The sequence below is a fragment of the Belonocnema kinseyi genome, chromosome 1 (genome assembly GCF_010883055.1).
Source record: "Belonocnema kinseyi isolate 2016_QV_RU_SX_M_011 chromosome 1, B_treatae_v1, whole genome shotgun sequence".
Lineage (NCBI taxonomy): Eukaryota > Metazoa > Arthropoda > Insecta > Hymenoptera > Cynipidae > Belonocnema > Belonocnema kinseyi.
The window spans coordinates 42,817,380-42,827,944 of NC_046657.1; the positions used below are offsets into that span (position 1 = coordinate 42,817,380).

Here is a 10,565-nt window from a genome sequence, read left to right on the forward strand (position 1 = left end):
TTCTATTTGTGGTTGAAAATTTCTTTTTCTTTTAATTAAAAAATTCATGTGTTTTGTTGAATATACGTCCTTCTTGGTAAAAAAATAATTCTTCTTCATAGAAATTCAATTATTCATTTAAAAATTACATTTTACTGTGGAAGATATATTATTTTAGTTAAGCGATCATTTCTGTAAAATTCCACTTTTTCTGTAAAATTTATGTTTTTTTATTGAAATTTATTCTTCTTGGTTGAAGATTCATCCGTTTAATTGAATAATTAACTATTTCGTTCAAAATACATACATTTTATTTGTTTTAAAATTAATTTTTTTTGTTGAAGATTCATTATTTTAGTTAAAAAATAATTTCTTTGGTGGAAAATTCAACTATTCAGATAAAAATTTATTTATACTGTTGAAAATTTTTTCTTGTTTTGTTAAAAAATTACGCTTTTTGGTTGAAAATTAATCTATTTAAGTTGAGGATTAAAGTATTTTGTAGAACATTCGTCAAATCGGCTTAAAAATTCAACAATTTCGTAAAAAATTAAATTTTTGTTTAGAAAATTAGTTTTTTTTATTAAAAATCAATTGTCTCAAATAAAAATTTACCTACTCCATTTTCTGTTAAAAAGGTATATTTTTCAGTTTAAAAATTCAATAACACACTGTTCCAACTATTTATTTGAAAATGTACGTAAGTCGTTCAAAAGTTGACTTTTTTGCTAGAAATGTAGTCTGATTAGTTAAAGTTCAAGCTTGACTTTTTTTGGATAAAAATGTTTTTTTTTGTGTTGGAAATTAAAATATTTTATTGAAAATTCGCTTTTCTTTTATTCACAAAAATATATTTCTAACTGAAAGTTTAAGTATCCTATTTTTGGTTGAAAATGTATCCTCTTTAATAAAAAAATGCACGTATTTTGTAGAAAATTTCTCTTATTTGGTAAGGGAAATAAAGAGCGGGGACGTAAGAAAAAGGGGGACTAGGACAAGTGAGAGGAAGTGAAGGAGTAGAAAAAGTAAGGGGAGAGGAATTATCGGAAGTGAGCGAAAATGAGGGGGTAGGGAAAGTGAGATTCAAATCAGGTCGGGGCAGTAGAGAAAGTGATGGGAGGGGAAGTGATGAAAGGGGTAATAGTGCAAATGAGAAGGTGATGAAAGTGAGGGAGTAGGAGAATTAAATTAAGAGGAGGAAAGGTGTAGAAAGTAAGGAGGGTAGGGAAAGTGAAGAGAGCAATTAGGGGATGTAGGCGGAAATAAAATTAAATAAAGGATTTTAGAGTTGGTGGTATACTGGTAGGGGAAGTTAGGTGGAAATTAAGGTAGAGCAATTTATTTATGTTAAATGAGAGGAGGACTAGTAAAGCAGTGTGGAGTCGTGGGGGGATAGTATAAGCAGGGAGAGTGATTGAAAATAACAGGGTGTTGCAAGTCAGGGGGTAGGAAACGTAAGAGTTGGAAAACTACGAAAAGTGAGCAGTGTAGAGGAAGTAAAACGAGAAAATTTAGAGGAAGTGAGGTTGAAATTAGGGTAGAGAAAGTGATGGAAAATGATGTGAAGGGAAGCGAGGGACGAAAAACTAGTGGAAATAAGAGGATGGAGACGAAATGTAAGGTGCGGATGAAGGAGTAATAATTGGAAGGATTGGGAAGTTGTGGGAAATGAGTCGAAATGTTTGGTAGGGAAGAAGTCAAAATTATGAGGTGAGATGTAAGAAGAAATAAGGGCGGGGGATGTTAAAAAGTGAGAAGAGGACTAGTCGGGTAGTGCGTATGAGTCCGGAAGGGGAAGTGAAGCCTGGGAAAGAAAAAATTTGGAAAAAAGAGTGTTAGTTGGGAAAGAGAGGAGAGGGAAAGTAGATGTGGAAGGAGTTCGGGAAGAAATAAAGGTTGAAGTGTAAGGAGGGGATGTAAGTAAATTAGGAGAGGGGTAATAGGTGGAGTATGGGAGGGGAGGGAAATGAGGTAGAAAAATGTTTGCATCTTATAGAGAGGTGAATAAGTTTTCTTGTAGGATGTGAATAAATTAATTCGGAAATAAATGTGGCAACATGTGTTGCGAATCTGGCAGCCAATTGCTCAGTCCTGTCGTGAGAAACTAAGATAGTGAGCCCAGAGTACATGCATAATGGAGGGCTGGGCGAGGCACGAAGCATGGAATTATGATATGAACAAATTGTCCGGATGAATGCAGCATCCGCGATGCGTTTCGCGTGCGAGGAGGCATCTTCTTTCTTCTTTCTCTTTGTCCACTCTTTTCTTCTTTGGTCTTCCATGTTGTTGAACCAGTAGCTGATAAAAACGAGAGTTGTAAACGAACACTAACGACCATATATCGTAAGACGTAGAGTGGAGATAGGAAAAAAATTTCAAACGGCTCTGACCTGACCTGGTCAAACTCTCATCACTCAAGAGTTGAAATGCTTTTCAATTTTAGGGTCTTTCGCCTTTGAGTAAATAAATACCTGGACATGTCCCGTAAAGTGCAAGTTCAGCTAAAGTTATGTGTAGTACGCTAGCAAAGCCCTGGACCATTTCATCCCGATCAAATTAGAAAATAGCGGGTTGTAAATTCCCCGGACCACTTTACCCCGGTCAAATCAGAAAATAGCAGGTTAACAATCCCCTGAACCACTTTACCCCATTCAAACTCCAAAGTCAGTCGAATCACCACTAAAGGGGATAAAGCTTTTCTTTTGAAATACTCTAAAACCTTTCAGAATCACCCGAGGTCCTTTAATTTCTAGAAAATCCTCTGAAATGCCTAAAAATCTTATAAATCTCCTGAAATATTTTTTAATTTATTGAATTTTATGAAATTCCTTAAAATCCTTTACAATCCCTGAAAAAGCGTGAAAATGAACTTCCAAGGGACTTTTAAACATCAGAAATATTTTAAGGCATTTTTAAAAACTCTAAGGATTTTTTCACAGGATTACAAAATATTAAGGAATTCACAAGATATCAAACTTTTTGAAATATTTCAGGGTATTTTAAAAGATTTCAAGTAATTTATACTTGATTTTAATAATTTCAAGGGATTTCAAAGGAGCTTGCAGTATTTTAAGGTCTTTTAAAAGATTCCGAGGCACTTTTCAATAGATTAAAAAATTTCAAAGATTTGAAGAAATTTTAAAATATATTTTGGAATTCACTCTGAATTACTGCATTCAATGCATTTTTTCACATTTTGGAATTGATTTCAATTCACTTATTGTTATTTGCCTCGAATTTTGCTTCAATTCAATATTCAAATTTACCTAAATTTCATTGAAATGTTTAAAATTCTTTTAAAATTAAAACCCTATTCCCCATATATTATGAAACATTCTATATATTTTTTAAAGTATTAATCATCAAAGTAAAAAAAAACTGATTTAAAAAATGATATGAAAGAATATATTTTGAGAAAGAAATTAGGGGAATTACAATAACGTGGCAAAGGTTAGTTCACAGCCGTAAATCAGACTCGCCAAACTAATAAATGACGATTACAAAGGGCGGGAAATTCAAATATACTCGGAAATTGAAGATAAAAAGAAATAATAATCTTTGGCCTTATCTTCACTCATATCAGAATTTTAATCTCAAAATGTAAATACTGAAACGACTTTCAGGAAGTCGGAAGCGGGTTTTGTGAGTATGAATATGGGAATGTCTCACTCTTGGTGCGTAAAATTTCACAAGGAAAGGAAACCCCAAGTCGAGTGAAAAAATAAGTCACTCGATTCTTGCACGAAGCCATAGTCTCAATACATCCGCTTTTAGATCACGTGAGAAAGACTTTTTTCGCGAAAATGAACCCGCAATGTTCCTGAAGTTGGCAGCAATTATCCCGCATGGGATTGCTTGAAATAAGAATAAAACAGAACAAAAGAATGTTCATAAGAAGTATTTTATAGAAGACAATTGAAGTTCCGTACCGAAAAGTTTAATCTTCGACCAAAAAGTTAATTTTCAGCCAAGAAAGATGAATTACATATGAGCAAAAATGACTTTTACAACAATCTTACACTGTAAACAAAATAATTAAGCTTCAAGAAAATAGATGATTTTTTTCAAATACCTAAATTTTTAACCTACACAGATGAATTTTCAATCCGAAAGGAAAACTTTTCAACAAAGTAATTAAGCTTTATTAAAATTGCATTAAAGTTAAAAAAAAATTAAAGTTGAATTAAAATTGTTGACCTAAAAAGATAAATTCTCATTTCGAAAGGAAATTTTTTAAACAAAACTGTTGGATTTTCGAACAAAAAGGATGACCTTAAGAAAATAGTGATGATGAATTAAAAAAATAATAATGTGAATTATCAAGAAAAGAATATAATTTTTAAACAAAAAGTTTAATCTTAAACGAACAAATATTCATTTAAAACAAAGAAAAAAACACTAAAGAGTTGAGATTTCAAACAATAAGATTAATTTTCTAAAAAAAAAACAAGATGAATTATTAACAGAATACATGAATTTTGAACTAAATTTTTTAATCAATTATTTTAATTTTTCTACTAAATTGTTGAATGTTTAAGCGAAGAAAAACGTAATTACTACAAAAAAGTTAAATTTTTAACAATAAAGCTCATTTAGTAATTTTCGATTTAAAATAGCAATTTACGACCAAAAACAAAAAATTTATGTTTTCAATAATGAACAATTAATTCTTAACCAAAGTAAAGCGGTTTATAACCAAAAATTAAACAGTTGAATTTTCAGTTACAAAAAATAATTTTCAAAACAAACCAAAATTATAAACCCGTTGAATCAATAAACAAACATGAAATCATTAAATTTTCAGTTCAAAAAAATATTTTCCAATAAAAAAAAAACTAATTTTCCATCATTTAAATTTAAATCAAAAAGAAGAATTTTTAACACAATGGTTGAATCCTCAAATCAAATGATGACTTCTCAAAAAAAAATAAATTATTTTCTACCCAAATTCACGAATTTTCAATAAAAAAGTTAAAGTTTGAATAAATTATTTAATTTTTAATCAAGCAGTTTAATTTATACACGAGTTTTGAACAAAAAATTTAAATTGAAAAAACAATTAAATATCTTAATTTTTCTAATTAAGTTTCAACCAAGCTGTTTGTACTTTCAACCAAAGAGGATAACTATTTAAAGAAATCGAATTTTCGAAAAAAAAAACTAATTTTTAACAAAATAGTGCAATTTTCAACTAAAGAGAGGAATTTTCAAATAAGAACAAGATTTTTCAAAAAAAATAGTTAAGTTTTTGTTAAAAAAAAATAATTTTACACCAAAAAATCGAATTAAAAAAAAATCTGAATCAACGAGACGAATTAAAAATAAAATTGTCATACTTCCAAACAAAAAAATTCCTTATTGTCAGCATGACAACTAAAATTTCTAATTAAATTTCACTTAAAATGCCCAAAATCCTCTGAAATATTTTTTTTTTTTCCTCTTAAATGGATCCAGAGTGTTCCTGAAGTTGGCAGCAATTATCCCGGATCGGCTTCGTTCAAATAAGAATAAAGAGACCAAAAGCACCATCGGACTAGCGGCGGATGCTGCAAGTCTCTACAAGTTTCTACAAGTCGAAGGTCAACATATCTGCAATCATCAGTTTCCGGAAACCATTTCTTTTAAAAGAATATCTAGATTACACTTTAGAATTTATTTTTAGAATTTATTTTTGTTGTGCGATTATTATTTAAATAATTTAAAAACTAAAAATGAGATTTTTCATGTTACGTCGCAGACTGAGATTAGGTCCATTTTATAATTTAATTTCCCTGAATTCGATTATAATAAAGTTTCCGAAAAATGTGTTGTTTGTTTATAAGACTTTGCTTCAAAATTTAATCTATTTTATTAAAAATTTAAATTTTCCATTTTTGGTTGAAAATGAATATTTTTTAGTTCAAATTTAAACTCTGAAAATTCATGTATTTTGTTGATAATTCGATTTTGTGTTGGTTGAAAATTAATTTTTAGGTGAAAAATTGAGTATAGCAATTAAATATTTCTCATTTTAGCTAAGCATTTATCTTCTTGGTTAAAAGTTGGATCAGTTTGTTGAAAATTCGTCTTGTTTATAGAAAAAATTTTTTTTTAATTTGAATTTTCGAGTTTATGTTTTAAACTAATATTTTTTATGTGAAAATTCAACAATTTCTTTGAAAATTCATTTATTTTAATCAAAAATCCTTTCTTTTTTGTTGAAAATGAATTGTTTTGACTGAAAATTTAACTATTCCAGGTGAAGATTCATAGTTTGAATTAAAAATGTCTCTACTGTGCTAAAAGTTAGATTGTTTTGTTGAAAATTTGTTTTGTTAGTTGAAAATCTAACTAATTCCTTGCATTTTTTTTTTAGAAATTTTTGTTTTAAAAATTATTTTATTTTCGGTTGAAAATGAATTTCTTAACAGAAAATACATCTATTTCAGTTGAAGATTCATAATTTTACTTAAAAATTTCTCTTTATGGTTAAAAACCTAATCCATTTTTTTTAAATTCCCATTCTTACTTAAAAAATGCATCCTTGTTGTTTGTGTTTATGTTAGAAATTCATTTCATTGAGAGAAAATTTAAATTTTCTAGTAAAATATTTATAATTTTAGATTTAAAAATCCTCACGTTTTTCAAAAGTTTAGTCTATTTGGCAGCAGAGTGATTTTTTTAAAATAAAAACTTGTCTTTGTGGATGGAAAATTCATCATTTAGGTTCAAAAAAGAAAATATGTTAAAAATTGATAAACTTTTATCAATTTTGATGTAATTTCAAATTAATAAATGCAGATTTAAACAATTTTATTCGATTTGGAATCCTATTTAGTTGAAAATACATCATTTTTAGTAGAAATTCATATATTTTGTTAGAGTTCCTTTTTTTTGTTGAATATATAACTATTTTGCTGAAGATCATTTTTTTAAATATAATTTTTCAGAATCCGAATTCAACTTATTGACTTTTGGTTAAAAATCTACCTTTTTAGTTGAAAAATGAAAGGTTTATTTCAAAAATGATCTTTTTCAATTGAAACTTCATTTATTTTGTGGAAATCTTTTTTTAAAAGTAAAATAAAGATTGAAAGTTGAACTCCTTTGTTAAAAATTAATTATGTTCAGTTGAAGATTTATAAATTTAGTTGAAAATTCCTATCGCTGGTGTAAAGTTCAACTATGTTGTTGAAAGCTCGTTTTGTTCATGGAAAATTAATTTCTTTTTTTGAAAATTTAACTGTTAAGCTGAACCAATAAATATTAAAATAATTAAATTTTCAACAAAAAAATCACAACATTTCAACAAAATAGATGAATTCTCAATTAAAAAGGATAAATATTCAACAAAAAATAAAATAGTTTAATTTTCAGTTATATAAATACATTTTTAACCGAATCATGTAAATTTTCAACAAACTATGTAGCTAATTTTTCAACCAAACTGATGAATTTTTCAACCAAAAAGATTAAATGACTTTAAAAAAAAAACGCCCACAAAAAATGACATACTTAAATCTTTAGTTAAAAAAATAATAATTTTCAACGGAAGAAAAGTATTTTATGCCGAAGAATAATCATTTTTAACGAAATATGTGAATGTTCAACCAAATATTTAATTTTTTAATGGAATTTTCAACTAAAGAGGTTAATTTTCTGCAAAAAAATGCCAACAAAATAGAGTAATTTTCAACTAAAAAAAGTTAAATTTTCAACGAAAGCAAAGAATTTTCTACAAAAACTTTGAATGTCTATGAAAAAAAGTTAAATTTTCAGTTTAAAAAGTTCATTTTTTAAACATCAATTTTCGGCCAAAGGAAAATTAATTTTCAATGAAAAACTAATCTTCTGGAAAAAAAGAATAATTTTTAACAAAATACATGAACTCTTAATCTAATATTTTAATTTTTAATGGAGTTTTCAGTTAAAAAGATTAATTTTCTATCAAAACGGATAAATTTTCAACAAAATAGATGAATTTTTAAATAAAAAAGATAAATGTTCTACATAAAATAGAGCAGTTTAATTTTAAGTTAGAAAAATAATACCAAAAAAATTCAATGTTTGAAAAAAAAATTTATACAAAAAATGTAGCTAAATTTTCAGTTTAAAGAACTAATTTGCCGCCAAAGAAAAATTAAATTTCAATAAAAAAAATTTTCAACTATAAAAGAATAAGTTTTAAACACCTATTTTTATTTATAATGGAATTTTTAACCAAATGAAACAAATGCTTGACGTTGAATTTTCAATTAAAAAGGTAAATGGTCAACCAAACATGGAAGTTACATTTTCAGTTTAAAAAATCATTTTAAAAAGTAGTCAAATTCTGAACAAACAAAACAAAAAAGATTTTTTAACAAAATAGTTCTACTTATTAGATTTTTTCTTTAAAAAAGGGTAATTAATGAGTGCAGAATATTCTAATTCAGTAAATTTAACGTAGACATGAGCCAAAATTTAAGTTAAAAAATCAAAAATTATTAAGTTCAGGATTAATTAATATTATGCAATATTACATTCAGAAAAGTGCTTCAAAATTTTTTCTAAGAGTTGGAGACAGAAGGAGATGCACAAATGCCAAGTTACGTCCGCCGAGATTGAAGCGAAGAAAACGGGTCCGGGTCCTCTGTATAAACACTGGGCCTATCAAGTGCAGTCGAATTTCAGTCACGTGCTCGTATTCTCTCCCAAAAAAAATCACGATCCTTCCAATCTCAAAAAAACCCCTTCTTGTCATCACATCAAAAATTCTTCGCTAAATCCACTTCTAATTTTCAAAATTAAAAAAAAAAATATATATATATATAAAACTCACCATGCAGGAAGGTTTCGTGTGCGTTCTCCGCACGCAGAATTCACTGTACTACTCCAAGGAAATCCAGCGTGTTCACCCGGAATTATTTTAAAAAACAAAAACTTTGCCCCGATTAACGATCCGATTGGCGAACTGGAGAACACGAAGAACTGGGGGAGGATTGCACACGCGGCATCGTACTGTCAAAAAAACCGTAACCGTAACTCACAGTGCAGAAGGAAAATGGAAAAAATAAAGGCAACGACACAAACACCCGACCGAACGGCACGCGGGTTCAGCGGCCGACTGAAAGGATGCAGTTGCCGTTTGTCCGCCATGGTCCGCGCCTGGACCCCTGGCGGCCCCGCGTAGTTCGCGCTATCCCTCCACCAGACAAAGCGCTGCGCGCGCAGACACACGTTTGTCGACTCCCCTTCACCCGCGCGAGTCGAGCGCAGCTACCAGACCGGACCGGGTGAGAGTCGAGAGAGGCTCAAGTGAGTTTGCCGCAACCGCACCGGCCGATCTGCACTCGCCCACTCACACCCGCGCCACTGACGGCACCTGGTTCACTCCACACAGTCTACTGGTATTCTTCTGCTACGCTCGACAGTCGCCCTTTTCAATTAGGGACCAAGAAAATTCCGTAAAGGGCTATTCTATTCATCTCGACACTCGTGTAATTGCCCATTTTTCGGCTCAAGCCGGTTAGGGTCAACAACAAATTCATTTTTAAGAATATAGACAAATTTGCAACCGAAGAGATGAATTTTCAACTGGAAGTATAATTTTTCCAGCACAAGAATGAATTTTCGATTAGAGAATATACTTAAAATTGCAACTAACAAGAGCAACTTTATACTAAAATTATGAATCTTTTACTAAAATAGTTAAATCGTATGTTCAAAAAAATAATTTTCAAACGAATTTTCAACCAAAAAAGAAAACTAATTTTCGACTAAAAAAGATGATTTTTCTACCAAGAAAACGAATTTTCAAACAAGTAGATTAAACATTCAAACAACGGGAGAAATTTGAAACTAAAATTATGAATCATTAACTGAAATAGATAAATTACCAATTCAAAAATATTAATTTAAAAAAAGAAACAGAAACGAATTTTCAAAGAAATAGTTAAATTTTTAACTAAAAAATATTAATATTCATCCAAAAAGAGAAGATTTAACTTTTAAACAACAAACATTAATTTTCAACAAAGAAGACGTATTTTTAAGCAGATAGGTTAAAATTTCAACCAGCGGGAAAAATTTGTAACTAAAATTATGATTCATTAACTGGAAAATAAATTTTCAGTTCAAAAATGTTAATTTTTAACAAACAAAAAAAAACGAATTTTTAACAGAATACACGAACTGTCAAAGAAATAGTTGAATTTTCAAATAAAAAATATACATTTTTAGCCTAAAAGGGAAACACATTTTTAATAACAAAAATTAATCTTTAACAAAGAAAACGAATTTTCAAGCAAATAGATTAGACCATTAAACATTCAAGCAACGGGAGAAATACATAAATGAATTTTTAACAGTATACGTGAATTTTAAAAGAAAAAGTTGAATTTTCAAGCAAAATGAATTTTCGACTAAAAAGATTAATTTTGAATAAAAAATAAAACAAATTAATCCTCAGAAAAAAATTAATTTGCAAAAAGCAACATCATTTTTAAACTAATAAACGTTAATAAAAACGAAAAATGGGACATTTTGTTTATCAAAAGAAAATTTATTTTCTGCCAAAAAGAATTTTCAATTAAAAAAGATTAATTTTCAACCAAAAATGGAAAAGA

The 10,565-nt window shown here is 28.8% G+C and overlaps 1 protein-coding gene across 3 annotated transcripts in view; it reads right to left on the reverse strand.

Moving 5' to 3' along the window:
* The window catches only part of LOC117168568 (DYRK-family kinase pom1-like), a 282,401-nt gene extending 273,324 nt beyond the window's left edge, over window positions 1-9,077 (reverse strand). For all 3 annotated transcript variants that reach the window (XM_033354320.1, XM_033354318.1, XM_033354319.1), the window contains exon 1: window positions 8,780-9,077. The gene's annotated coding sequence lies outside the window, so the exon portion shown is untranslated. The remainder of the gene's footprint in view (window positions 1-8,779) is intronic.
* Window positions 9,078-10,565: the final 1,488 nt, after the last annotated feature.